General features: G+C 37.6%; 1 long non-coding RNA gene across 1 annotated transcript; it reads right to left on the bottom strand.

Annotated features, from left to right (window-relative positions):
• Nucleotides 1-17,162: 17,162 nt before the first annotated feature.
• LOC133296071 (uncharacterized) lies at nucleotides 17,163-19,842 on the bottom strand. The gene is made up of 3 exons (XR_009749446.1): nucleotides 19,053-19,842; nucleotides 18,112-18,177; nucleotides 17,163-17,432 (listed from the first exon to the last, which is right to left on the bottom strand). It is a non-coding gene; the product is annotated as an uncharacterized LOC133296071 (long non-coding RNA).
• Between the last annotated feature and the right edge of the window lie 6,892 nt (nucleotides 19,843-26,734).

The raw sequence follows: 26,734 nt of genomic DNA, 5'->3' as shown, positions 1-26,734 counted from the left end.
GATAAGAGAAAGAGAGAAAGTGTTTAAATGTGGCTGTGAATATGCGTTGGATGAGTGAATGGCCTTAATGCAAATGAAGATGTAGACCGAATGCAAAAAAAACATGTACTGGTACAAGAGAAGAGTCAAACAACTATTGATAAAGGGATTGAGCTTTCAAACTGGGCGAGTATGTGGGGTTCTTTCTCTTTTGGTTTGACCCTATAAACCACTGTGGCGTAACAAATGGGCACTGAGGTTGTGCTTATTGCTCTGAACAACTTTCCAATTACTTTGGGAAACAATGTTTTTTATTTCTTAATTACACCTTGATGGGACGAAAATTCGTTCCCATATAAGCCATGAGCAACTTTAGCACTAAAAGCACATGTTTAAAATCTTTATGACAAAAACACAATGGGGAACATATGGTGACGTAATCCTTTGAAAAATATATAAAATGCGGAACAGATTGAGAACATTAAATACACCTGCTTCACTAACTCAATCTCTCTGACCACTTTTCAGGAAACGTTGAAAAGAAGTTTCCATAAAGCATAAGCGGTGCAGCAATCAAGCAAGAGGAAACGTGCGCAACAGGAAATAAACGGTTTCTATTGGCTAAGAGGAAAGCAAGGCACGAGGATGATCAGAAGGAAAGACAAATCTCAACAATAATTGTCTCATCCAGCAAAGCACTGTTCACACCGCCTCTTTCATGCAGTCAAGAAAACAACTCCAAGGGAATTACTCACTTTGCCATTCACTCCTCTGCCTATAAATAGCACGTTCCAGCACGAAGAACATCATCGAATTCCTTAAAAAGAGATCTCTTAGTTTATTTTGTAGTTTTTCTTTTGTATAATTTTAGCTGTAGTTAAATGACAACACTTCTTCTCTATTCTGTATCACCCACTTGAGACTCCTCACGAGCAATGTAAGAACCCGCACCGTTAATTTAAGAAATTAAATTAATTAAATATGAGAATTAGGAAATAATTCCATAATTAATTCTAATAATTATGAGAAGGCTTAAATAATTATAGTAAGTGTGAAATAATGCTGAAAGTCGCTTTCCTGACGAAAAGTGCAGATACCGATTCTGCTCCACGGTATAAGTGCGTACCGATGAAGTATCCCGGAAAATTATGAAAAGTGTGTATATTTCACTAGAATAATATATAGGGCTAGCATAACGAGTTTCAAGTCAAAATAATAAGAACTGGTGTCAGAATTTATACCGGCTTCGTTAAAGCGCGTATCGGCAAAGTGCTGCGAAAAATAAAATAAAAATATAAAAAATTCTAGAAAAATGGCTAGGTTCAGAATCCTAAGTTTGAGATTAAAATGATAAGCGTAGCTATTAGTGCTAATATTGTGTGATTAAAATTAAATGGACTATAAATAGCCACTTGCACACAACCCTAGGCTGATACTCAGCCATTTCCTATGTGGGTCTTATGTGCTGAGCTGCTGTCTCTCTTCTTCTTCACAAAGCCATTACCTTTTCTTCACAAAATCCCTCAAGCCACCACTTTTATGAGAGATTATCCACCTCTAACCTTGTAAACACTAAGTAGTTGGCATTGTGAGGGAGTGTGGTGTTTCATTTTTGTGGTTTAAGCTGTTGGTTGTTGGGGTTTTATGCTGAGTTTGAGAGTTGGGTTGGGTGAAGCCATTGTCATGGCATTTTAGGCTTCAAGAAGCCACCTTTTGATGTAAAGGACCCATCTTGTGTTGCATTTTTGTGGTTCCTTAAAGTCAGCACCTTGAAGTTGTGTCGGAGGCTCAAGTCAGTGTTATTTTCGGAGTTTTGAGCCTTGGAGGTATACCATGATCACCTTTTTGTCATTTTTATGATTTAAGCTTGTTTAATCCATTAAAAAGTAAAACTTGGATCATTTGAGTTAAGGACTGTGTTTCTGAGTCTCAAACATGTCAATGAACTTCTGTTGATGGAGTTATTGGACTCCAAATCACGTTTGAACCCTTAAATATGGACTTATGCAGAGGATGCACGAATTTATGCATTCTGTCTGATAAGTATTCGAATACTTTTCGTGTAGTATTCGAATACTTATGCTTCAGTAGTCGGATACTCCTTGGAGGAGTATGGGAATACTTTTCTGGGAAGAAAAAGTATTCGGATACCGTGAATAAGTATGCGAATACTGGGTAGTATTCGAATACTGTGGTATTTGTATTCGGATACCTGGTGGTATTCAGATACTGGGGAAAAGTATTCGGATACCTTGTGGTATTCGAATACTTGAGTGAAAGTATTCGGATACTTTCTGGAGACCAGGAGTATTCGAATACTCATCGGGGAGTATTCGAATACCTCCTGCAGAATTTGCATGAAATGACTTAAAATGAGTTGGAAAGCCTTAATCACTTAATGGAATCTTGAGCAATGATTATTGATAATTAATTATTGTATAAACAGATTGTGATTGTGCTGTTTGTGGGCATTGAGCTAGTGTGAGCTTGGCTTGGATAGTTTAGCTTGCTAGGTAAGCTTTTGTGTCCTCGGTTTAGCCATTGTTGGTTCCACCATACCCCATGGGGGAATGGTCTATATGCATGATGTGTTTTCATGTTTTGATGATTGAAATGCTTTTGAGCTGTTAAGTGCAAGGGCCTTATAATATGCATGTGTTGTTCCATCTAGACGGTAAGCCTGAGTATGTGGCGTCATACAATACGGTGATTCTGCGGGTGGGTGCAAGTGGCGTCTTGCACTAATGTAGGCAATAGACGTATGTAAATCCTGCATTTCTCCGGCCAGTAGAATATCTTGACAGACATGACATGATTATCTGTTGCATTGCACTGATTTTGGAACTGATATTGTATATTACTTTTAGAACTTATATTGCACATGTAAGTGAGCTTGAGGTGGAGAAATCCTCGAGGACCCCTTGTGTAAGAACCTGCACCGTTAATTTAGGAAATTAATTAATTATGTGATTAATGAGATAATTCCATAATTGACCCTAATAATTATGAGAAGGCTTAAATAATTATGATAAGTGATTAATAATGCTGAAAGTCGCTTTTTTGACGAAAAGTGCAGATACTGGTTCTGCTCCTCAGTATAAATGTGTACCGATGAAGTATCCCGGAAAATTATAATAAGTGTGGGAATTAGAAAGAAAGAAAGATGACATCCCTCTTGGAGCACCGAAGGTGGAGCTTAAGGAGTTACCTCCAAATCTGAAATATGCCTTCCTTGGCGACAACAACACTTATCCAGTCATCATCAATGTTGAGCTGTCAACTGCAGAAGAAGAGAAGCTTCTCAAAGTTTTAAAGAAACACAAAGCTACCATAGGATGGTCTTTCTCTGACCTAAAAGGTATAAATCCTTCCTTTTGTACTCATAAAATTCTAATGGAAGATGATATTAAACATGTAAGGCAACCGTAAAGGAGACTCAATCTAACCATGAAAGAGTGGTTAGGAAAGAAGTAGTTCAACTATTGGATGCAGGTATGATCTACCCTATATCTGATAGTGCATGGGTAAGTCCTGTACAAACGGTACCCAAGAAAGGTGGAGTTACCATGGTAAGAAATGAGAACAACGAGTTGATTCCCACAAGGAGAATCACTGGGTGGAGGATGTGCGTCGACTATAGAAGACTTAATGCAGCCACTCGGAAGGACCACTTCCCAATTCCTTTCTTTGACCAGATGTTGGAGAGACTAGTTGGCCATGCCTTCTACTGCTTCCTGGATGGGTACTCGGGCTACAACCAAATAGCAGTAGCTCCAGAAGATCAAGAGAAGACAACATTCACATGCCCTTACGGAGTCTTCGCTTACCGGAGGATGCCTTTCGGCTTGTGCAACGCTCCTGTAACTTTTTAGAGGTGCATGCTTTCCATCTTTTATGATATGATTGAAAAATCTATTGAGATCTTTATGGACGATTTTTCTGTTTTTGGCCCCTCTTTTGACATTTGTTTAGAAAATTTATTTTGTGTTTTACAAAGATGTCAAGAGAGTAATCTTGTTTTAAATTGGGAAAAATGTCACTTCATGGTAAAAAAATGTCATAGTTTTAGGACACAAGGTGTCCAAAGATGGTATAGAAGTTGATAGAGCTAAGGTATCTGTTATTGAGAAACTTCCCCCTCCATCTAACGTTAAAGGCATTCGAAGTTTTCTCGGTCATGCAAGTTTTTACAGGCGCTTTATCAAAGACTTTTCCAAGATAGCAAAGCCACTATGCAAGCTGTTGGTCAAGGATGAGGAATTCAACTTCACTGATGAATGTTTGTTAGTATTTAATATTTTAAAAGATCGATTGACCACTGCACCTATAATCACTGCACCTGATTTTAAACTACCTTTTGAATTAATGTGCGATGCTAGTGATTATGCCATAGGAGTTGTCTTAGGACAAAGAAAGAATAAATTGTTGCATGTGATTTATTATGCTAGTAAAATTCTTAATGATGCACAAATGAATTATGCAACCACTGAAAAAGAGTTACTAGCAGTTGTTTATGCTTTTGATAAATTTAGACCGTATTTGCTGGGGTCTAAGGTAATTGTTTACACTGACCATGCTGCTTTAAAGTATTTCTTGAATAAGCAGTATGCAAAGCCATGATTACTTAGGTGGATGCTGATCCTTCAAGAATTTGAAGTGGAGATCAGAGACAAGAAAGGTGTAGAAAACTTGGTGGCTGATCACCTCTACCGAATTCAAGAAAAAGATCTTCAAGACAGACCTGAGTTGAAGATCAGAGAGGAGTTTCCCGATGAGCAAATTATAGCTATAAATGTTATCTCGGATCCGCAACTGAAGGAAGTAAAGAACACAAATACACCTCCATGGTTTGCGGATTTCGCAAATTTTAAAGCAGCAGGAGAAATTCCAGTAGACTTCACATAGCAACAAAGAAAGAAGTTTTTACATGATGTCAAGAAATACTTATGGGATAAGCCTTTCCTTTTCTACAGATGTGCTGATTGAGTAATAAGGCGGTGCATTCCAGAAGAAGAGATGAAAGACATCCTATGGCACTGTCATGGTTCAAGTTACGGTGTCACTTCACAGAAGAAAGAACAGCCGCAAAAGTGCTGATGAATGGCTTCTATTGGCCAACACTCTACAAAGATGCAAGGAAGTTCGTAGAATCATGTGATAGATGTCAGAGAATATGGAATATCTCCAGAAGACATGAAATGCCCCTCAACAACATATTGGAGGTTGAAATCTTTGATGTGTGGGGAATAGACTTCATGGGATCTTTTCCTCCTTCCTATGGAAACAAATACATCCTTATGGCGGTGGACTGTCTCCAAATGGGTAGAAGATGTCTCTCTTCCTACTGATGATGCTCGGGTAGTCATCGCGTTCCTAAAAAGAAACATATTCGTCCGATATAGAGTAATGCGAGAAATTATAAGTGACGGCAGAACCCACTTTGACAACAGGCAAGTGGAATATGTGCTGGCTAAATGTAGAGTGAAACACAAAATTGCAACACCATATCATCCGCAAACAAGTGGTCAAGTGGAGATTTCCAACCGAGAGCTGAAGCATATTTTGGAGAAGACAGTGGGAAGTTCCAAAAAAGACTGGTCCAAGAAGCTTGATGATGCACTGTGGGCATATCGTACTGCATACAAGACTCCAATAGGTATGTCTCCCTTCCAGATACTGTTCGGAAAAGCTTGTCACTTACCAGTAAAACTGGAACACGAAGCACTATGGGCAATCAAGTACCTAAACTTTGACTCCAAGACCGCAGCTGAGAAAATGCTTCTTCAATTGGATGAGCTCGACGAGTTTCGACTTCTTGCATACGAGAGTGCTAGTCTGTACAAAGAGAAGACGAAGAAGTGGCACGACAAAAAGATCCTGCCTCGAGACTTTAAGGTAGGAAATCAGGTATTACTCTTCAACTCTCGCCTCCGTCTCTTCCCTGCGAAACTAAAGTCCCGATGGTCGGGACCGTTCATTGTAAGACACATGAAATCATATGGAGCAGTGGAGATCAGTCCGCTGGATTCCGACAGGAGTTTCACAGTGAATAGTCAACGGCTGAAACTATACATGGGAGGAGAAATAGACAGCGGAACAACCACCGTTGCTCTTGTAGAGGTAACTTAAGCCATAAACGTCAGGCTCGTGACGTTAAACAAGCGCTAATAGGTAGGCAAACCCACACTTTACTGCTTTATTTTAATTTCACTATTTTAGTTATTTTTACTTTGAATTAAATATATAAAAAACAAAAATATACAAAAAGATAGAAGTGTGAGACTAATAGTGTTCAGGATCTTAAGTGACGGGAAGAAGAGGACTCAAGAGGCTAAGGTATGAATTTTTTTAAATCTAAAAATGTTCCTGCCTTCTAGCATTTTAACGCTCATTAGAACGCCAAAACGCTCAAGAGGAAAACGAACCTGAGCTTCGAAGAGCACGTTTTAGCGGCCACATGCGCGTTAAGACGTGCTAATAAAGGGGAAAGAGGCACAATCGCCACTGCCCTTACGCGTTTAAACTCTACACTGAGCCCCAAAACACTCTGGAAAGGCCAAAAGAAGGGATCGAAGAGCGCGCTAAAGCGCGCCTTTAAGCGCTAAAACACGCTAATGTACTCACAAGGCCATGCTCTCTGCCACTGAGCGTTTTGGCATGCACATAGCGCGCTAAAACGCCCCTACGCGGCCCAGATTTTTTAAAATCCTTTCCCCCCTCATTCTGCACCTTCTTCTCTCTCTACCCACAAATCTCTTCTACACTCTCTCACTCATCCTCTTCCAATCTCAAGTAAATCCTCAAGAAATCATTCACACAAGAACATCCAGGTATTCTTCAACCCCTTTATTTATTACATCATTGAGTTTAGGGATTGCACCTAGGTTTTGGTTGAATTGATAACCCACCAATGCATAAAACCGAACTTAGGGTTTCAAATTTAGATGGCAGAAATATTCAATGCAAATGGTAAATTGTAGGAAAAAGAATCTACTATATATATATATATATATATATATCTGGTGCATTACCATCTGTAGCTCTATTGGAGTAGTTCTTCCGTGGTTAAATTGAAGTTGAATGACATATCCTCAAACATGCATACCAACTGTTTGATTAAATGTCGCATAAGAGCTGCATAATATAATTCATTTCGGTCCTCATGTTTTGACACAATTTTTTTCACTGAACTAATCATTCAAATGTACACTTACTAATTGTGCTATGAAATGCCCAAATCTTTGCTACATGGTAACATATTTTGTTTTTTACGCAATCAAATGAAACACACCCACATGCTTGATAAAATGAAAACATGCATTAGAATGGTGATATGAATAACCGATCAGCATGAACCATGAGTTAAATACACCATGAGTTATTCTAATGAAGGTGGATTAAAATAAGAGTTGTTGCCATACAAGGATTAAGTAATATATGCTGGTTGTGTTTGGTTGCAAATACTGTGTTACATGTTCAGCATGAAAGTAATAATTAACATGCTTATATGGAATTACTTAGATGGAAACTCTTGATAGGAAGATCCAGTTAAGATTTATACACTGCAATTAACTTGGAATACTTTTCTGCATTTCAGGACATGTCTACTAGGAACAAAAATCCTAAGAGGACCAAGGTGAATCCACGGGGTGGACCCATCTCTCGGCCAGCAGCTGAACCTGGCTATGACGAGCACAGATTCCGGTCCGAAGCTCATGCTAATCGGTCCTGAAGCAAGGTCAGCACCCGGACTTCTACAACATAATGGTGGCCAATGGATGGAGGAAATTTGGGAGACTGCCGGTAAAAGCTATGGAAGAACTGGCTAGAGAATTCTATGCCAATGCTTACACGGTTGAGCAAGGGGCCGAACAGAGAATATGTTAGCTAAGTGAGAGGGAAAACAGTAAGATACAATGCTACTGCAATTCAAGAAATTCTTCAGGCTGCTAACCATGACAGAATTACACAGAGGACTTGCAGGTTTCAAACAAAACTTGCAACCATTGAATATGAACGAAATGATCCTTTTGGAGTGGCTGAGCCAGTTCTCTGGGGTATAACACTTCTCGGCGAAAAGTGGGACCCGACTAAAGACCACAGCCAACCAAAGAGGATATGATTAAAGCAACTGAACAATGTGGCCAAAGTGTGGCATCACTTCATCAACAACAACATCATGCCAAGCTTGAACCAGACGGAGATTGTGGTGAAAAGAGTTGTGCTAATTTATACTATCATGGAGGGACTACAGATTGATTTGCCCCGACTACTAGCTGACAGCATCTATGAAATGGCCCACAACAAATCCAGCTCAGCCGCCATTGGTCATGACTCTCTGATTCAGAGTTTATGTGCAGCAGCAGGGGTAGAAATCCCCACTGAAGGAGACACGATCCCCGTGCGTCCCATCATAGATGCAAAGTACATTTCCACCTATGTAGGAGGACCAACAATTGAGGGAGAGGATGACCCAGCACCACCACAGGAGACTCGCGGCAGGCCGAGACGCGCACCAGGACCATCTGCTACAGCTGAGAGAGCATCAGTTCTGACTAAAGATAATCGATTGGATGATCTTGAGACGCAGATAGGATTCCTCAGGCGGCGGCTTAGGTATATGTAGCAGAGGGAGCACGAGTATCAGACCTATATGGTGAAATATCACTGCCCTGCTCGACCTGATGGACCTCCACCTTTCCAGCCTGCGCCATATGACGGATCAGATGAGGAGGATACTTTCGATGCGGCCAGGAGGAGCGCATCGACAGCGCAGTCCTCGACATCACATGCTGCATAGGAGCCCGAGGAGGATGCCGATGCTGATGTCGGACATGATGAGGAGGCTGGTGCGGACACAGAGATGATCCCTGCCATTGTCCGAGACGCTGAGGATGATGACATGGATGACTGAGATATTAGCTCACTGCTACCACCCCTTTCCCATACTCCCCCTTTTATTTGGTGATTGAGATTAGCATTTTTTATATGCTAACCCTGTGTTTTGATTTCATACTTTCACTTTTATGACTGATGAGTTTGGATTGTTTCATGCTGTTTCAGAATAAGCGACTAGTTATGCTTAGCTTGCTCACGATTATTTTTAGATTTAAATCTGTTGCTGAGGACAGCAATATTTAAATCTGGGAATGGAGAATGCGCATTCCATCTAAGCACAATGGATTGAGCCGGAGGAATTTCATGAGTATATACAGAATACCGGCTGAGAAGGGGAACTATCTCACACCTCCTCTTCTTTGAATTTTTAAATCTTTTAATTTAATAGTTGTTGAAAAACCCTAAGCCAATGTTTTTTGTGAAAATTCTGAATATTTTAAAAAGTTTTCTCAGTGTTTTTAATTGGAAAAATGGCGGGAATTTTAAACTCGTAATTGATTCAGAGCATGAAGATGCACTTATACATATTCAAATTTTTATAAACATCATTGCAATAAGTGACATGATTCATTGAATGTATTGTTTGGTATTGAAGTTGTTTGAGAAAAAGAACAGGATAATTACTGTGCAATCATAGCCGTGAGGTTTTGAGCCTATACAGAAAATTTTTATTGAGTGTGCATTCCACTGTTGAGATACTTGTTAGTATTTGGGTGTCCTAGAGACAATCTTATGATTAAATAAGGACATAGATGTAGACCTTTTTAATATTGTCGCAAATAAATAAAAGCATTCTTTATCTTGTTTCATAATTCTGTCTCGATATTAATGTTAATATTTTATGAATAACTTGATAAACCCCGTGGAATGAAATAGGTATCTCTTGAGTATCTGTGATGAGATCACAATCATGAGGATTCAAGAATACCAGATGTTTATTCCTAATTTTATGTTCCTAGTCTAGAGATACTGAGAATGGGGTCAGTGATCTCGGGTAAGACTAGCACGACTTATCTACTTGTATATGGATACAAGGTATAGACCTCATGTGCTACAGATATGGAGATGTCTTAGCTAAAGTCGTGGGTGGACCTATAAGGGTATAGCTCGCACTGAACAGACCCACAAAGAGACTCTATGAGGAACTCTCATAGAGAGTATCATTAGAGTAGTCTCTTTATATTTGGTTATGTCTTTCCTAAGACCAGAAGTTATTACCTAGATTGTGTTCTAGAAGGCATGCTTTGATTGTGCACCTCGTCTGCCTGAAACATGGAGACTCATAGGTATACTGTTGGGCTTGTCCTGAAAGAACACAGGGCTAGGGTGATAAGCTGAAGGAATTCGTCAAATCTCTGTGATAGATTAGGTTATCTGTAAACCGGAGAAATCAGGATGACATTTACAGGGACTCGGGAATCTATGCATAGTAAAAGAGATCATGAGATGATCTGCCTTTAGAGTCTGTAAATTGAAGATTCCCTATTTCGAATAAAGCTTACCCTAAACCGCAGGGGTTGATACGCTTCCTTACCCTAGGTTTTATGGGAAGGTAACCGAGACGAAAGGAAATATATATGGCAACCAAATATGTGCAATAGGATGATCAAGTCACTAATCTAACTAGTTCTGAGGTAACAAAGCATTGCTAGTGCTCTGTGTTGTCATTAGATGGGTTGTGGGCTTATTGGGCCCAAGCCCATTTATGTCAGTGGCTATGTTGGACCTAATGGGTCACACACTAACACCTAATTGTCTAGATGCTCTAGCATTAATGGTATTGGGCCTAACAATTGTTATTAGCCCAAGAAGTAGTTTGGAACTCCACAGATAGGGTGGAGGGCGCGTGGATCTAAGTAATGGGCTTGGATAGTCCAAGACATTACTAATTAATTTAATTAGTTAAATTAATTATCAAATGTTTAAATTTTGAATTTTGAATTTGAAATTTGAAATTTGAAATTTGAAATTTGAATTTTGAATTTTGAATTTGAATTTTGAAATTCGAATTTTGAATTTGAAATTTGAATTTTGAATTTTGAATTTTGAATTTTGAATTTTGAATTTTGAATTTTGAATTTTGAAATTTGAATTTTGAAATTTGAAATTTGAATTTGAATTTAGAATTTGAATTTGAATTTAAAAATTAAGTGTTTGAAAGTTTGAATTCAAATGTTTGAAATTCGAATTTGAATTGGCTATGAAAAGTTGTTTCATAACAAAAGGATAAGACGAGATCTTGTTGGAACATATTAAGAGGAAATCTTTTGAACATAATCTAAGAAGATTTGGGGTGCTGATTTGGCTGTTGGTTAGTCATCAGTATCAGCTCCAGAAGATACGATCTGTTGGGAGAATATTTGAGTGATTTGATTCAAGTTTGAATGCAACTACTCAAATGTATCTGGTCATTATTTAGGCTATATGGGGCGCATCATATAACTGATTATATGATGATTTATGATCAGATATTTGATTAGGTTTTGAACCTAATATATCATAAAGATATGATAGGATGTTGTTGGCAAGATTTGATGAGATTTGATTTGCAACAAATCATATTCTCTCTCTCTTTGATGGAGCGCCCTTTTGGAAGGGATTTTATTGATTAAAAATCTGATTTGTTTTTAACAAATAGGCTCCTCTTGTGCGCCTCTATATATATGTTCCTTCTAGGGTTTTTAAAAAAACCAACCAAGCCATTCTCTTCTCCTCTCCTGCGCCACTTTTGTGAAGTTTTCACATTGAAAGCTTCACTCTTTCAAACACTTTTACCTAGCCTTTCTCTTCACACAGTGTGCGCTTAGCAAGCCTCATTGTAGTGATCACTTGGCGGTTTCACAAGAAGGAGTTCTTGCACCTAGACGCAGTGGGTGGTGTGGATCAATGTTAGAGGGTCTGGACCCTTCAGACCTACCTTGATCATCATGAGTTTTCACAAACAAGGTAACATCATGCTTTCCTAAAGCATGATCTTGAATACATGTGTGTTCCGCAATGAAAAAGTTTTGTTTTTCCTCCAGCATGCATCGGCCTTCAAGGCCATTTACAACTTTCAATACTCTAGAACTTGCTTTGTTTCTTGATTGAAATAGTCTGTGATTTATTTTGTAGAAATGATAGAGGCAGGTTCTTTCTCTAACTAGATGGCCAAATAGCTAACCTTTATTGATACTCCTTAGTTAAACCCCCTTGAGCCTAGACTTTTTATTCATGAAAAACCCTTGAATATGAATAGCCACCTCCCCAATTAAGTCCTTACCTTAATAGAAGATTAATTTCAGATTTGAAGAAAGGAGTGGATACAAGTTGTGACTATACAAGCGCTCAACGGAAAGAAGAAGTACAAGCAAAAGGGCAAAGCCCAAGGAAGAAAAATTGGTTAGAACAAGAAGAGCAAGCAAATTGCTCAAAGAAAAGAAAGGAAAAGAAGTAAGAAAATATTCTTAGAAAGAAAACGACAAAAGAAAAAGGTTCAAATGAGGAACCAGAAAGAAGAAGAAAAGCTTTACAGCCAGAAGAAACGAACAACACTTATTCCTTTCCTTTATCTGAATTTGATCTTAAGCTTTTGTTCCAAAATTCTTTTCCTCCCTTTCACCAGCCACGTTACAACCCTACTAAAGACCTCTTGATCTACTTGATTTATCATAAGAACTGTGAAGAGTGAGAATATAAGCAAGCCTATGGTAGTGTTAATTCAGTGGAATAAGAGAGAAACACCAACCCTCTAGACAGTTGAGTGCGAGTGAAATAAAATCCTAGTGAGGGAGTGTCTCAGGAAGTTTCCCCTGTTCTTGATCTTAAATAATTTCATTGAAAGTTTAACTAATGAATCGTTGATCTTGTTGTTTTGATGTATCATTATTTTTAAGTCTGAATGCTCTGTGGTCATGTCTCTAATTAAATCCTGCCTATTAGTTCCATGCAATTGAAAGTCTTGATTGATTTTTTCCACTAAGTTATTCTAGTTCATTGCTGAGGACAACAATATTCAAATCTGGGAATGGTTGATAAACCCTTGGTTTACCATGTTTCTAGGCTTAAATATACTTGAAATATATCATGAATTGCATGGAAATTAGGGTTTTATACCGTAAAATCACAATAAATGAATATCTTGCTAACATGTTGTCATAATTCTCATTTCAAGGGATTTTTTTACATCTATTATGGCTTTTTGGAGCCAAAGGAATGCAACAAGATGATTGGAAGCCTTAAAGAAGCAAGATTACAAGTGTTTGCAAGCTGAAGGAGAGCGTTTTGGCGGCCAAACAGAGCGCCAAAACGCTCCAGAAGCAACCAAAAACCCTTCGAAGAGGACGTTTTGGCGCCCAACAGCACGCCAAAACTCCCATAAGCAGACAACAACACACTGTGAGAATGTTTTAGCGCACAAATAGCACGCTAAAACGTCCAAGCACGACCAAATCTAAATCCAAAAGAGATCTCATATCTTTATCAAGATGTGCATCAGATTTTATAAAAATACAAAGTGGAAACAAATCACTCATAATTGATAGAGATTCATGGAAGATTGAAGCAGGCTTATAACAAGATTCAAAGTCAAAAATCTGTCACCAATATACAAGATCTTAAATACAAAAAGGAAACAATTGTAGAATCAACTACAAATCTGATACGGATTCGGTGAGAGATGCAATGAAGGATACAACTCTAATGGCTATAAATAAGGAGCTTGGGGTCAGACCAAAAAAGGAATTCAGAAGTCTAGAGCATTACACCAAGACAGAATGAGGAATCCTGTTGCGGAGCGCTGGAACACTGAGGAACCAAGTCAACATCACACCAATGGAGGCTTGGGGTTCTCTTCTATTTATTATTGTTTTTCAATTCAGTATGCTAGGCTAGTCTTTTATGTAGTTAGGGGTAGATGGAACCCAATTTAATCGTTTATGTTTATGAATTAAATTGTCTCTGAATTCTTTTCTTTTTATAATTGAATAAATTTATTTGTCTTTAATGCTTTCCATGAGTTTGCTCCTTATAGAATGATTTTGGGGAATTGTATGACAATAGCGATATTGGTGCATGAACCCTGATTGGATAAATTTATCATAATCCTTGTGATCTAGGGATAGACATAGGGTAATTGTGCAATCTTAATTGTGCAATCTTAGAATTCTTGATCTTAATGCATGTTTTCTTGGGGAATAATAGGGGAACTAGAGTTCTTTCAAGATCACATAGATTTAGGGTAACAAGGAATTGAGCCCTAATTAACTTACATAGAATTGATTGGAATTATATTAAGAAAATGTTCTTGACTCTTTAATTCATAACATAACGAGGATATTGGGGGAAGTCGAAACCCTAACTACGCTTGTTTTTACATTCTTTAATCAATCATCATCTTTTCCAATTGTCTTTTTAATTCTGAAATTTCTTTAATTACACCTCATTACTTGTCTTTAATTTTTAAGTTCTTCAATTACAATTCTCTCCAATCCAACTTTTGATTGTCCAACTAAGACGTGATTAGCGAACTAGTGCTTGAAATTCTGATACTCGTGGGAACGATCTCGTACTCCGGTACACTTTATTACTTTACGACCGGTGCACTTGTCGAGTCGAACAGGGGTCCTCTAGACTAGTGAAATCCACTTACAAGGAACCAGTCAGGCAGGACGTTGGTGGAGTTTACAGCCCAATCAAAAAATACCTTGAGTTAGAACAAATGGAGATAGAGAATGTTGAACAGAAGAGAAGCACGAGTAAGATGGAAGGCTCAGGAAATAAGAACAGGGTGATTTCCGAGGTAAGAGACTTGAAGAGAGACTCCCACCAAGAGAGAGGTATGAAAAATATGTCGCACTCAATCTTCTGCGATCCCAAATTTGGAGAGAAGTGGCCCTAACCGAGATGGAAAAGGTAGAGAAACCTCGACCTTTAATGAATAAGGGAAACCTCCAAGGTTGCACCATGACTCTGCACAAGTTACACAAAGGATAAGTTGATCAGGCCCACGCAATGTGGTCACATATGCATTATCATAGCAAAACTCAATAGAGAGAACACACAAACAAGACTCACCGTAAACATCCTACGTTATTGCAATACATACAGGATTTTCCCTAGAAAGTGGTCTGATACCATAAAATGTAACACCCCGTGTATACCCAGTTTGTTAACATGTCATCGTATTAAGCCACGCTTAATTAAAAATGTGGAATATCTTTTCTTTTCAATTATGACGTCATGATACTTAGCCAAGTTGATTACTTAATCATTTTCATAAAAACATTGCCTGTATGTAAATTACAAAAGACAGCTAACTGAAATACCCCATAAATAAATAAGTGAGTATCTATGTCACGGAACTACAACACGCAGTCCGGACATAATCCTGATACAATTATACAACTCGAAAAAACTTAACATCGTCAATCAATGTGGCATGGACAATCCCCATGCTCACCAAATAAACAACATAGCCAAACAAGGTATCAACAACAACAGTGTAACACCCCGTATATATCTGGTAATGTTATCATATCATCGTATTAAGCTGCGCTTAATTAAAAATGCGGAATATCTTTTTCTTTTCAATTATGACGTCATTCATCATTACCAACTTGCTTACTTAATCATTTAATAAAACATTGCCTGTATGTAAATTGCAAAAGACAACTAACTGAAATACCTCATTAATTAAATAACAGATATAAGTCTCTAGTCACAGAACTACAACACGTAGACCGGACAACCCTGATAGTTTATACAACTCATGTAAACTTAAACATAACAGAAAATAAAGTGGCATGGACAACCCCCAAGGTTACCCAAATAAGGCAACAAAGCCCAACAGAAGTCTCAACAACAGCAACATACTAAAAGCAAGTTAGCATACTAAAAACATAACATCAGCAGATATATCCAGCATCCAAACATGTCAGCATATAAACAGAAATAATCATCAACTAAGCTCCGGCCTCCTGCCGCCAGAGGCATCAGCCCCCCAAGTTACCTGAACCTGAAATAAGCGTCCCCAAACGTGGGGTGAGATCTCTAAACAAGAAATCTCAGTAAGACAAGGAGTCCTCGCAGATCTTCCACCCCAAGCTCACTTACATGTGCAATATAAGTTCAAAAGCAGTTTATCAACATTATTTCCAAAATAGTGCAAAATGGCAGATAATCATGTCATGTGTGTCAATGCTATAATCTACTGGCCAGAGAAATGCAGGAATACGTCTATTACCCACACAGTACGCGCCCCTGCCGTACCTACCCTTAGGATCACATCCCATCGGGTGAATACCACATACATATCATAAGCATTTGCACTTAACAGCTCAAAAGCATTTCAAATATCAAAGCATGTAACATAACATGCATATAACCATACCCCCACGGGACATGGTGGAACCAGCAATGGCTAAACCGAGGACACGAAAGCTTATCTTGCAAGCTAACAATCCAAGCCAAGAGTCCAACCAATGCTCAAAGTCCAAACACAGCAGAATCACAATTTGATTTGGACCAACAATCATATCAATGAACATAGCTCAAAAGCATAAACATAAAGACAATGTTTCTCTTTTATGTTTCACGTCTCAAGGCTCCTCACAAAGCCACAAGCCCTCAATCCCTTTATTCTAACTTAACTTAGTGATTACAGAAGTTCACTTCATCAATCTAGGGTCCACAAACCCATAACTCAGTTCTGTATGAACAGTACAGTTACTGTCCTCGAAAACCCAGATGTGACATCGTCCCCTGTGTGCACCCAAGGGAGTTGTCTGCTAAGCGGATTACAGTCTTAACGAATTTTTTTTTAATAAATACAGCACTGTGTTTTCGAGTTACTAATTAACTATTAATTTGAAATCTGGAAGTTTACTGAAATCAGAGTGCAACTTTACAAAATACATGATTTGCTGAAATAATAATTTTCCTGCGAAACCTTGCTTCCTTATAAAAATGGTATAAATCCGAGTTCAACAGCTTAAAAAAAATATTCTTTGATACAAGGAAACTAGACATTTGGGGAAGGAAACTAGACATTTGGGGCTTTACGTGCATATAAAAATCATTCCATTTGGAGGTGTCTAGCTCCCAAAACAGAACTCGCAAGGTAAGATATAAATCTATGAAAATGTTCCAAAACTACCTGACCTGCAAATATCATAAAAATCTGTGCTTACATAGTTTTGTTGTAAAGTTTATATATATGAAACTAGACACCTGGGGCTACGCGTATTATAAGTAAATCGAAGATCTGTAGCCCCAGAAGTGGAACTCGCAAAGTGCTCGCATAATCAGTCTCATAAATCCGAATTTAAAAATAGACAAAAATTGTTTTCGCAAACGAGTTCAACATTACGTAATTTACAAACAGTACATAAATCCCAAATTACAGCAAAATAATATATGATCCAACATTTTTCCAATCTCCCTAATATTACACCAACGTCAAATATTTCATGCGCATTCAGCAAAATCAGCAAACAGACAGTAGAATTTCCAACAACAGCATGTAAACAGAATATCCCCAATACAAGTACATCATCATCAAATGCTCTTTTGTACTCCTGCAATTTATAAAAATGAGCCCCCGAAAGGGTGAGAAAAATTCCAGTAGTGCGGCAGTAAAGCAACAATATTAGACTAAGCACAAAATTCTAAAACTGTCGCATCAACATTTAACTTTCCGGACAGATACTAACATATAATCATATTGCGTATATAACACCAAAGTACTAATCATATTGTGTATATAACGCCAAAATACTAATCAAGATGCGTATAAAACGCCAATGATGTACGTTCATAGCACTACAGTGCACGTACTAACAAGCACAGTGGAGATCCCATAGTGACTCCTCAAGAGGGTACCAACTGCGACCTATGCGGACTGAAGCCAAGTGTCCCTCCCATACCCTAGTACCGGAGGGATGCCTATATGATGCGTGCTCAAACGTATGCTTACTTTTATTATATACTTTGGTTTCTAGAATGAGTGCACAATGTTGTATGCTATGACATGCTTGGCACACACACAAACAGAAACAGATGAATCATGAGGTGCATATGCATGACTAGATCATAATAGCGTGTATTTCTCGTAGTTTTAATACCAAGCTGCCGAATCACAAATAATTTCCAAAACAAAATTTCCATCATGTCAAGTCCAAAGGCACATGTGAGCAACATATCAAAATTTCATACGCTAGCTAATAGTCACAATAAGTCTCACCACCAAACACTTACCCGTTTGTCCAAGTAATTTATCAAACAGCACCAAAATTCAGCCCACACACTAAGGTTGATGCGCACCTAAACAAGCAAAACCAAAACAGGGTTTCAAGCTTTGATTCCTATGATTTACAATAAATTCGATGCCCCCCTAACCCATGTACATCATCGGTTTGCTCATGTTCTCATGAAGAGTTAATTTTCTGACTTCATACCAGCTCTAACTTGTTAAAAGAGAAGAAATTTCAAGGTTTCCCAAGTCACCAAATTCGGGTTCCACACAAAAAGGTCCCATGATATTTATTCATATACCCTCCACTTCCCTAGGCCTATGGTGCACTAAAGGGACCTAAATTATGCTGTCAAAATAATTGAATTCATATATAAGGTATGATGCAGCAACGTATTTCAACAAGGGAAATTATAGTCCAATCTAAAAGAATGATTCATTGTCGTGTAACCACAAGACCTCATTGGTTCCAACATGGCAGAATTACTAGAATAAAAGTAACCCAACGCTACCCCTTATATACACATGTAACTCCGGATTTTGTCCAGAAATTAGGAACAATAATTTATCTATTTACAAGGTTATTTCTACAAAGCTTAAATGTGAGGGAACAAGGTCTCAGGCAGCGATTCATGCATTCTTAATTCATACCAAGTTTAACCAAATTCTCCAATCCAAGGGCTGGTCTAACATCATTAGAGGGGTTATTGCTCAAGTTAAAAATTCAGTTTTTTTTTTTTTAGCCTACAAGCTTCATGTCCTAGGGCTGCTCAAAAATAACAGAATTACAAAAAAAAGGATTGACCAAAATAAACTATCTTCCTACAAGTATGTGGGGGACCGAATCATGGGAGTAAGGTGTAGGCGTGACAAGACAATATTTCCCCTAATTTATACATGTAAACCGAATCAACAAGGAGGAGAAAAATTGGGATTTTGACGTTACCTCTTTTCAAGAATACACAGCCAAAATTCACTCATGGAACAACAACATCCTTCATCCACTGCTCCCAGAAACGATTCCAACTACATGCAATAGGGGTAGAGACTAATTCAGCTATACCTTGCACATGCAAATAAAAGGGAACTCGATGAGAACCATTGAGGAAGGGATGAACAAGGAGCTAATGTATTATCTCACCTTATCCTACTAAGGCTTGAGCAGCACGCACAAAGGAAGAAAAGGAACTTAACTGGTCTGACAATCGGCATGCAGTGAAGCTTTTCATCCAACCGAATGGGTAGGCAGAAACGGGAGACAGCAAGTTTTGCCCAATCCTTTACTTGATAATTTAAGGCCGAACTATGAGGGAAGAGGACATGAGCGTTTAATTGAGGAGTGGTTCCCTAGATATTTCATGGTTTGTGGAGATGATGAGATAAAATTGTTTTCTTGGTGTTTAGCTTCTTGGGATTCACGGTTTAAGGCAAGAAGAGAGGAAATGGTATGAAATCTTTTTCTTGAAGTCACTGCTCTAATAAGCTCACGACCAAGAGAGGTGAGAGTGGTCAATTCTGTTTCTAATTGCAAAGATACATCCAGCTTAAACTTCACTCAAACAGCGCTTGGGAAAAAAGGAAGACAAGGATACTATGGTCTCACATCTGGACCAATGTTTAGCCAGGGATGAAACAAAACTCAACCTTGAGATTTCCCAATGGAGCGCACAAAAAAAAAGGGATAAGGAAGGTGTGATTTTCGGCCAATGAGTTTACATGCAAGCTGATTTCTCTTTCCTAATTGGTTGCATGCTTGAGAGGCTAGTTGAGTTTAGTTAAAATCACAAGCAATCAGCTTACTTTTCTTCCACCCTAAGCGCATGGAACAAAGGAATACAAAAGCAAGATGAGGTTTTGCCATGTGTTATTACTCACCAATGCATGACACCCTTGTAGATTTATTTAGGATAAGGTTAAGATAGATAAAATTTTGGGGCTGAACTAAGTCCCACAAAAGAGTTCATGGGCCGTTGACTTTGGGAAGATTGGGTCCAAAAATACAAACCCAATGGCTCTTCTAACTCCTGTACTAGTCCACTAACTATTAATTCCCATATCTTCTATGTGTGTCATAGGCTTTCTACATGTTACCATTAAATTATTCCTACATTTTTAACAAGAGTTTCAAATGCCTAAGATAAACACTCACCCACAATTATAATTCAAATAATTCCCTAATTTAAATTAATTCCACCCTAACGAAAATATTTATATATAATCCGAAGGCAAGCACTCTACCATATTCCTAATTGCAATTTTATATGGATTCCTAATTATACGGGATGTTACACTCTCCCCAACTTATTTTGAAGTTTGTCCCCAAACTTCGTCTTACCATCCCAAAATCTGCTTATTTCAATTGTCTAACACCATTTTCCTTCATACACTACGCTATGTTACATCTGGTAGACATCTATAAAGTCCTCGAACATTACTCCGGGTAGTACAAACAGACTTGCACCTCGCCTGGTCGTCAGATATACATATATATATATAACCAATTTTTTTGTACTCACATGGAAAGAGATAAAAATTTTCTAAACTCACTCGTAACAAAACGAATGTCTGGTTCCCTTTTTATCAACCTAAAATAAATTATGCTACCACAAAATGAAGTAAAATCGACGTATAAGGTTATTACCAAAGAACTCCAGTTATCAACATTTATAATGAGGCTCATAGCTCTAGCACATAATTAGTTGGCAAACTAAACAATTCCATTCACAAAACACTTCTTCACTATACAAACTTTAATAATTAATTCTAGAGTGAGAATAAGTGATCAAAAATTCCATTTGTCCGATTCAAAATCATAACGTATAGGGTAGGACATGACAATAGACAGATGGCTTCTCACCAATCCTTATACCACCACTCACCCTTGAGGTCTCCCCACACTACTACTCAACTGATCATAAATTTAAAAGTTTTCACATAAAAATGCAATTAACAAGTCAATGGCCTAAAATGAAGAAGTTCCTTAGAATGTAGGGTTCCATCTAACAATAAGTACCATTACCTCCTATTACCTGCGCAATTGTAAGGCTAATTAACCTGGACCTCCAATTACAGATGTTTCGTCTTGGCAATGTACATGTTACAATTAGAAGTGCCATTACTTCCTACTTAGTTCTTATCAATGATAACGATTCAGTTCACTCACTAAACACATCGCACATTCGTATTATATTCTGTGACACCCTCCCTTGTACGCGTCCAAGGGAGTTGTCTGCTAAGCGGATTAGAGTCGTAACAAATTTTTAATAAATATAGAAACGTTTTCAAGTTACTAATTCACTCATATGATTGAAATATGGCGGTTTACTGAAATCAGAGTGCAACTTTAACAAAATACATGACTTGCTGAAATAATAATTTTCCTGCGAAACCTTGCTGCCTTATAAAAATGGTATAAATTCGAGTTCAACAGCTTAAAAAATATTTTTTGATACAAGGAAACTAGACATTCGAGGCTTTACGTGCATATAAAAATTATTTCATTCGGAGGTGTCTAGCTCCCGAAACAGAACTCGCAAGGTAAGAGATAAATCAGTGAAAATGTTCCAAAACTATCTGACTTGCAAAAATCATAAAAATCCGTGCTTACATAGTTTCATTGTAAATTTATATAATCTGAACCTAGACACCTGAGGCTACGTGTGCATATAAATTATAAGTAAATCAGAGATCTGTAGCCCCAGAAGTGGAACTCGCAAAGTGCTTGCAAAAACAGTTTATAAATCAGCATTCAAAACGTTCATGAATTGTTTTCGTTAAATATAACCAGAATAGTGCAAGTTAAGTGCTGGCCGTAAAGTCTCTGAATACACCAATTTAAGACAGGTTCTGACATTTTTCCAATATCACAAAATATTAAATCAACATCATTGATCAGTCAACAGCTAGTAGAAACAGTGGACAACAACATAATTTCCAAAGCAGCAGCAAACAAGCAAAACATGTCCAGATCAAATACTTCATCAAAAATCCTTTTTCGTCTCCCTGCAATTTATAAAAATTGAGCCCCAAAAGGGGTGAGAAAGAATCCCAGTAGTGTGATAGTAAAACCAATATTGCCACAATATTAGACTAGGTACAAAATTCCAAAACAGTCGAATCAACATATAATTTTCCGGACAGATGCTAACATATAATCATAGTGCGTATATAACGCCAAGATGCGTATATAACGCCATAGTCATCAGAGTGCGTAAGTACTAATCATGACGCCATAGTCATCAGAGTGCGTATATAACGCCATGGTAATATACGCTCATAGCACTGCAGTGCACGTACTAACATACACAGTGGAGATTCCATATTGGCTCCCTCAAAGTTGAATTCCAACTATGACCTATGCGGACGGAAGCCAAGTGTCCCATACCCTGGTACCGGAGGGATGCCTATATGATGCTTGCTCATTCATATGCTTACTTATATTATAATTCGGTTTCCAAACTGGATGCACAATGTTGTATGCCATGATATGCTTCGCACACACAAAAAGAAACAGATGAATTATGATGTATTTATGCATGACTAGATCATCATCATAATAGCATATACTTCATGTACTTTTAATACCAAACTGCCGCATAACAATTACTTCTCATAATAGAAGTTCCATCATATCAAGTCCATAGGCAGAATACATATAACATTTAACAGAGTACGCATCCAAGGCACATGTGAGCAACAATTCACAATTCCATACACTAGCTAATAGTCACAATAGGTCTCACCACCAAACACTTACCTGCGTGTCCAAGTAATAACCAATCAGAACCAAAATTCAGCCCACACAATAAGGGTTACGTGCACCTAAGCAAGCAAAACCAAAACAGAATTTCAAACTTTGATTCCTATAATTTACAATTAATTTCAATTCCCCCTAACCCATGTATATAATCGGTTTTCATGATCACTAAGTTAGATTTATTTTCTGACTTAACGTTTAGTTTAACCAACCGTTAGCAAGAAGCACAATTCACACTTCCTAAATATACAGATTCGGATTTTAACCTTAGAAGGATGCTTGTGATATTTACTTACAGCCCAACGCTATTAAACCTAAGGGTGCGCTAAAGGATTTATTTATCTAACCAACTCTCCTAAGCCAAAGGTGCGCTAATGTAAGCAACCAAAGCATGCTGTCCAATAATTTAACTCATGCAAAACTTGATACACAATATAACCCAATCCAAAACAGCCCATCACATTGATACGAGAGCTATCTCCACGCTCATCATTCAGGTTCCTTTTTGAGTTTTCAATCCCATGTTCAAGAGGTCCAATAAGGCAGAGACAAGGGGATGATCATAAATTAAAACTAACCTCTTAATATGCTAGTGTGACTTATGTAGGATGTAATCGACTCTTAAGATGTTGTCTACTAAGATTTAACACGTGTAAATTTATTAATTCCTTTTCTTATACAGCGAACAGTCCAATTATTTAACTGAGTTATTTTACACATTCCCTCACATTAATTAACACTGCTTGCAAGTACCAACAATCAACAATTCTACGGCTGACAGCAGGGAAAAGAATAACAAAGCTAACTTCCTACCCTTCATGCAACCGAAGTAGTAGAGAAAAAAAACAAACGCAGAAGCTGGTTTTTTGGTTACCTTCTTTCCTAAATTCCTATGATCCTCAATCGACCCAAGAGCAGCCCTTCATCTTTTTCCCAAGGTCCAATAGTCGAATCCAGTTGCATGCAAGGAGAAATATGGACTCAATCACGGCAGGGTAAGGAGCATGCAATGGAAAAACAAAACAAACTTAATCAAGGTCCATCGATTAGAAGAAAACAAGAAAGGAGATAAACATCCTACCTCCTTACTTGTGATGTTCAGCCGAATAGGAGAGAAGACAATAGAATTAGTGAAGGTGCTTCCTCCTAGCTCCTACGCACCCAGCCCAGCCGTGAGAAGAAATGAAACTGGAAATTAGAGGTGACTCTGCCCCTAGTGAAGATCACTGTTTTTTTAAAGGAAGATGTCCTACGCATAAAGATCACTTTCTTTTTCTGTTCTGGTTCCATGAAACGTGAGGAGATCAGTTTGAGCTTTGGAGAGGTAGACTCCTTATTCAAAAAAGGCAGTAGGCCGTGACATAGCATGAAGGATCAAATTGCTTTCTTAGCTTAGGTGTCGCACATGCAAGAGGATGATAGGAGAGATTTTGTTTGACACATACTAAACATGCATTGGCTGGTTTGGTTTGGAGGATAAAACTTGAAATCAGAATTATTTTCTCTATATTATGCGCATGAAAGGAAGTGTAAAGGTAAATGAGATTTGGGCTACTTGATTTCTATTATGGCCCTTGGGCCGAGTCCATTAATACCCATTGTTTTCCTAAAATTAGTTTCCTAGGGCTCATTTATCTCACATCATATAGTAATAGTTATTATGTATTTTATATCCACAAGGTAGCAACTAAGATTTTCTTTACCTATTTTGTACCTAGAATTAATCCCATCCTCTTAACTAGAATTTTAATTTCTTAAAACACATACTCACACTTATAGTTAACATAATTTTCATGACTTGAATTAAGTCCACCCTATATGTAAACATGTATTTATATTTCGAGTTCAAGGCAACTTCCATGTTCCTAACTAAATTATACAACTTCCCAAATTCGCCGGATGTTACACTCTCCCTAACTTATTTTGAAGTTTGTCCTCAAACTTCGGCTTACCATCCCAAAAGCTGCTTATTTCAAGTGTCTAACACAATTTCATTCATGCGCTACGTTATGTTACATCCAGATAGACAACTATAAAGTCATCAAACATTTATCCGAGTAGTACAAAAAAAAATTGCATATTACTTGTTCATCAGAGAGAGAGTCATATGGGAGGAGATAAAAAATTTCTAAACTTACTCGTAACAAAACAAATACCTGGTTCTGCTTTATCAACATGAAAAATCTTGTTATCACAAAATGAAGTAAAACCGACGTACGAGCTTACTAACAAAGAACTCCAGTTATCACAACATTTATAATGAGCTCATGGATCTAGAACACATTCGGTTGGCAAACTAAACAAATCTATTCACAAACACTTCTTCACTATATCACTTTAACAAATGATACTAGGGTGGCATAAATGACCAAAATTTTTATTCACTCGATACAAAATTATAACATATGCAATAGAACATGACAATATAAAGAGGCTTCTCAATATCCCTATATCATCCCTCACCCTTAACGTCACACCATACTACTACTTGACTGGCCTTAAATTTACATGTTTCCATATGAAATGCGTTTAACAAGACAATGGCCTAAATGAAAAGGTTCCTTAGAATGTAGGGTTCCATCTAATAATAAGTAATATTACCTCCTATTACCTGTGCAACTATACGGCTATTTAACTAGGATCTCCAATTACAAATGTTTCGTCTGCGCAATGCACATGTTACAATTAAGAAGTGCCATTACTTCCTAACTTAATTCTTATCAATGACAACGACTCAGTTCACTCACTAAACACATCACACATTCACATTATATATTCATACTTTTACATTAATTACCTTACTAAATAAAATCATAGGCAGGATTCTATACTATATGCTTTCAGGATGTTAAAGAAGTGAAACAGAGCACATTACATTCTAAATTTTAAACGAGGGGGATCTTCATCAAATCAAAAAAATTCCATCATACTTTTCATACATATCATGGTAAGTGGTACCTCTCATACATTTCGTCAAAACACCCATATGAGGAAACTTCCTCGAGCTTTCCGCTGTCCTAGGTACCTCATATGTAATTGGCTCCACTGATCAGAGGATCCGTTACCCATGATATCGACTTTCCAATCACTGACACACATCACAATTTTGAAACAGATACCAGACCTAATCCACTAACATAGACCACACTTTCGTAATTCAAGTTCACAATACTCACATTCAAAATTCTAGTTACAGATAAATCTGCCTTTAAAGAAACAAGTAGAGATTACAGTACAAGACCTCATGCATGAAGAACACCCAATCCAATTTTTCTTAAATAGATGGCTAATCTCATTCATACAAGCAGCAATTCTATCTATTCAGGAAGAACATCTCAAGGAGAATAATAATATAGTATGACGTACACAAACATATATCACACTTTTAAGCATAGGATTTACAGCAACGTATTTAAGTCCAAGATTGAATATTATATCGGTTAGATAGCAATTAAACAACATTAGGGTGCTCACGTTGAGTTCAACTCTTATATCACCAACTCAGTTTTTATATTAGATGTCCAAGGAACTATTAAGTATAACAGGAGAGTTCTAACCAGTAACTAGCTCTAGGGACTTATCTATAAATAATTAATAGTTCCCAACAAACATGAGCAGAGGTATGGGAGTTTCACATTAATCTAGATCTAGGACTCAAGTACACATGCAATTAAATCAAGAGAATGGTTGGTCCTAGAATTTAACATAGAGTAGGAAAATTATAGACTCATTGTTTCTCCGTTAGTAGTTCAATCACAAATCATATAGTGGATTGATGCAATTTAAGGGTCAATATTTATGGCAAAAATATAATTTTCTTTTGGAATCAGATACTGTGCAGCATGGCGGGGATATAATGAATAACACTCCAT

This window comes from Gastrolobium bilobum, unplaced genomic scaffold (assembly GCF_033153095.1).
Source record: "Gastrolobium bilobum isolate Gb01-03AN ecotype WA unplaced genomic scaffold, APGP_CSIRO_Gbil_v1 utg40354, whole genome shotgun sequence".
NCBI classification, from domain to species: Eukaryota; Viridiplantae; Streptophyta; class Magnoliopsida; order Fabales; family Fabaceae; genus Gastrolobium; species Gastrolobium bilobum.
This window is presented reverse-complemented; position numbering and strand designations above follow the sequence as displayed.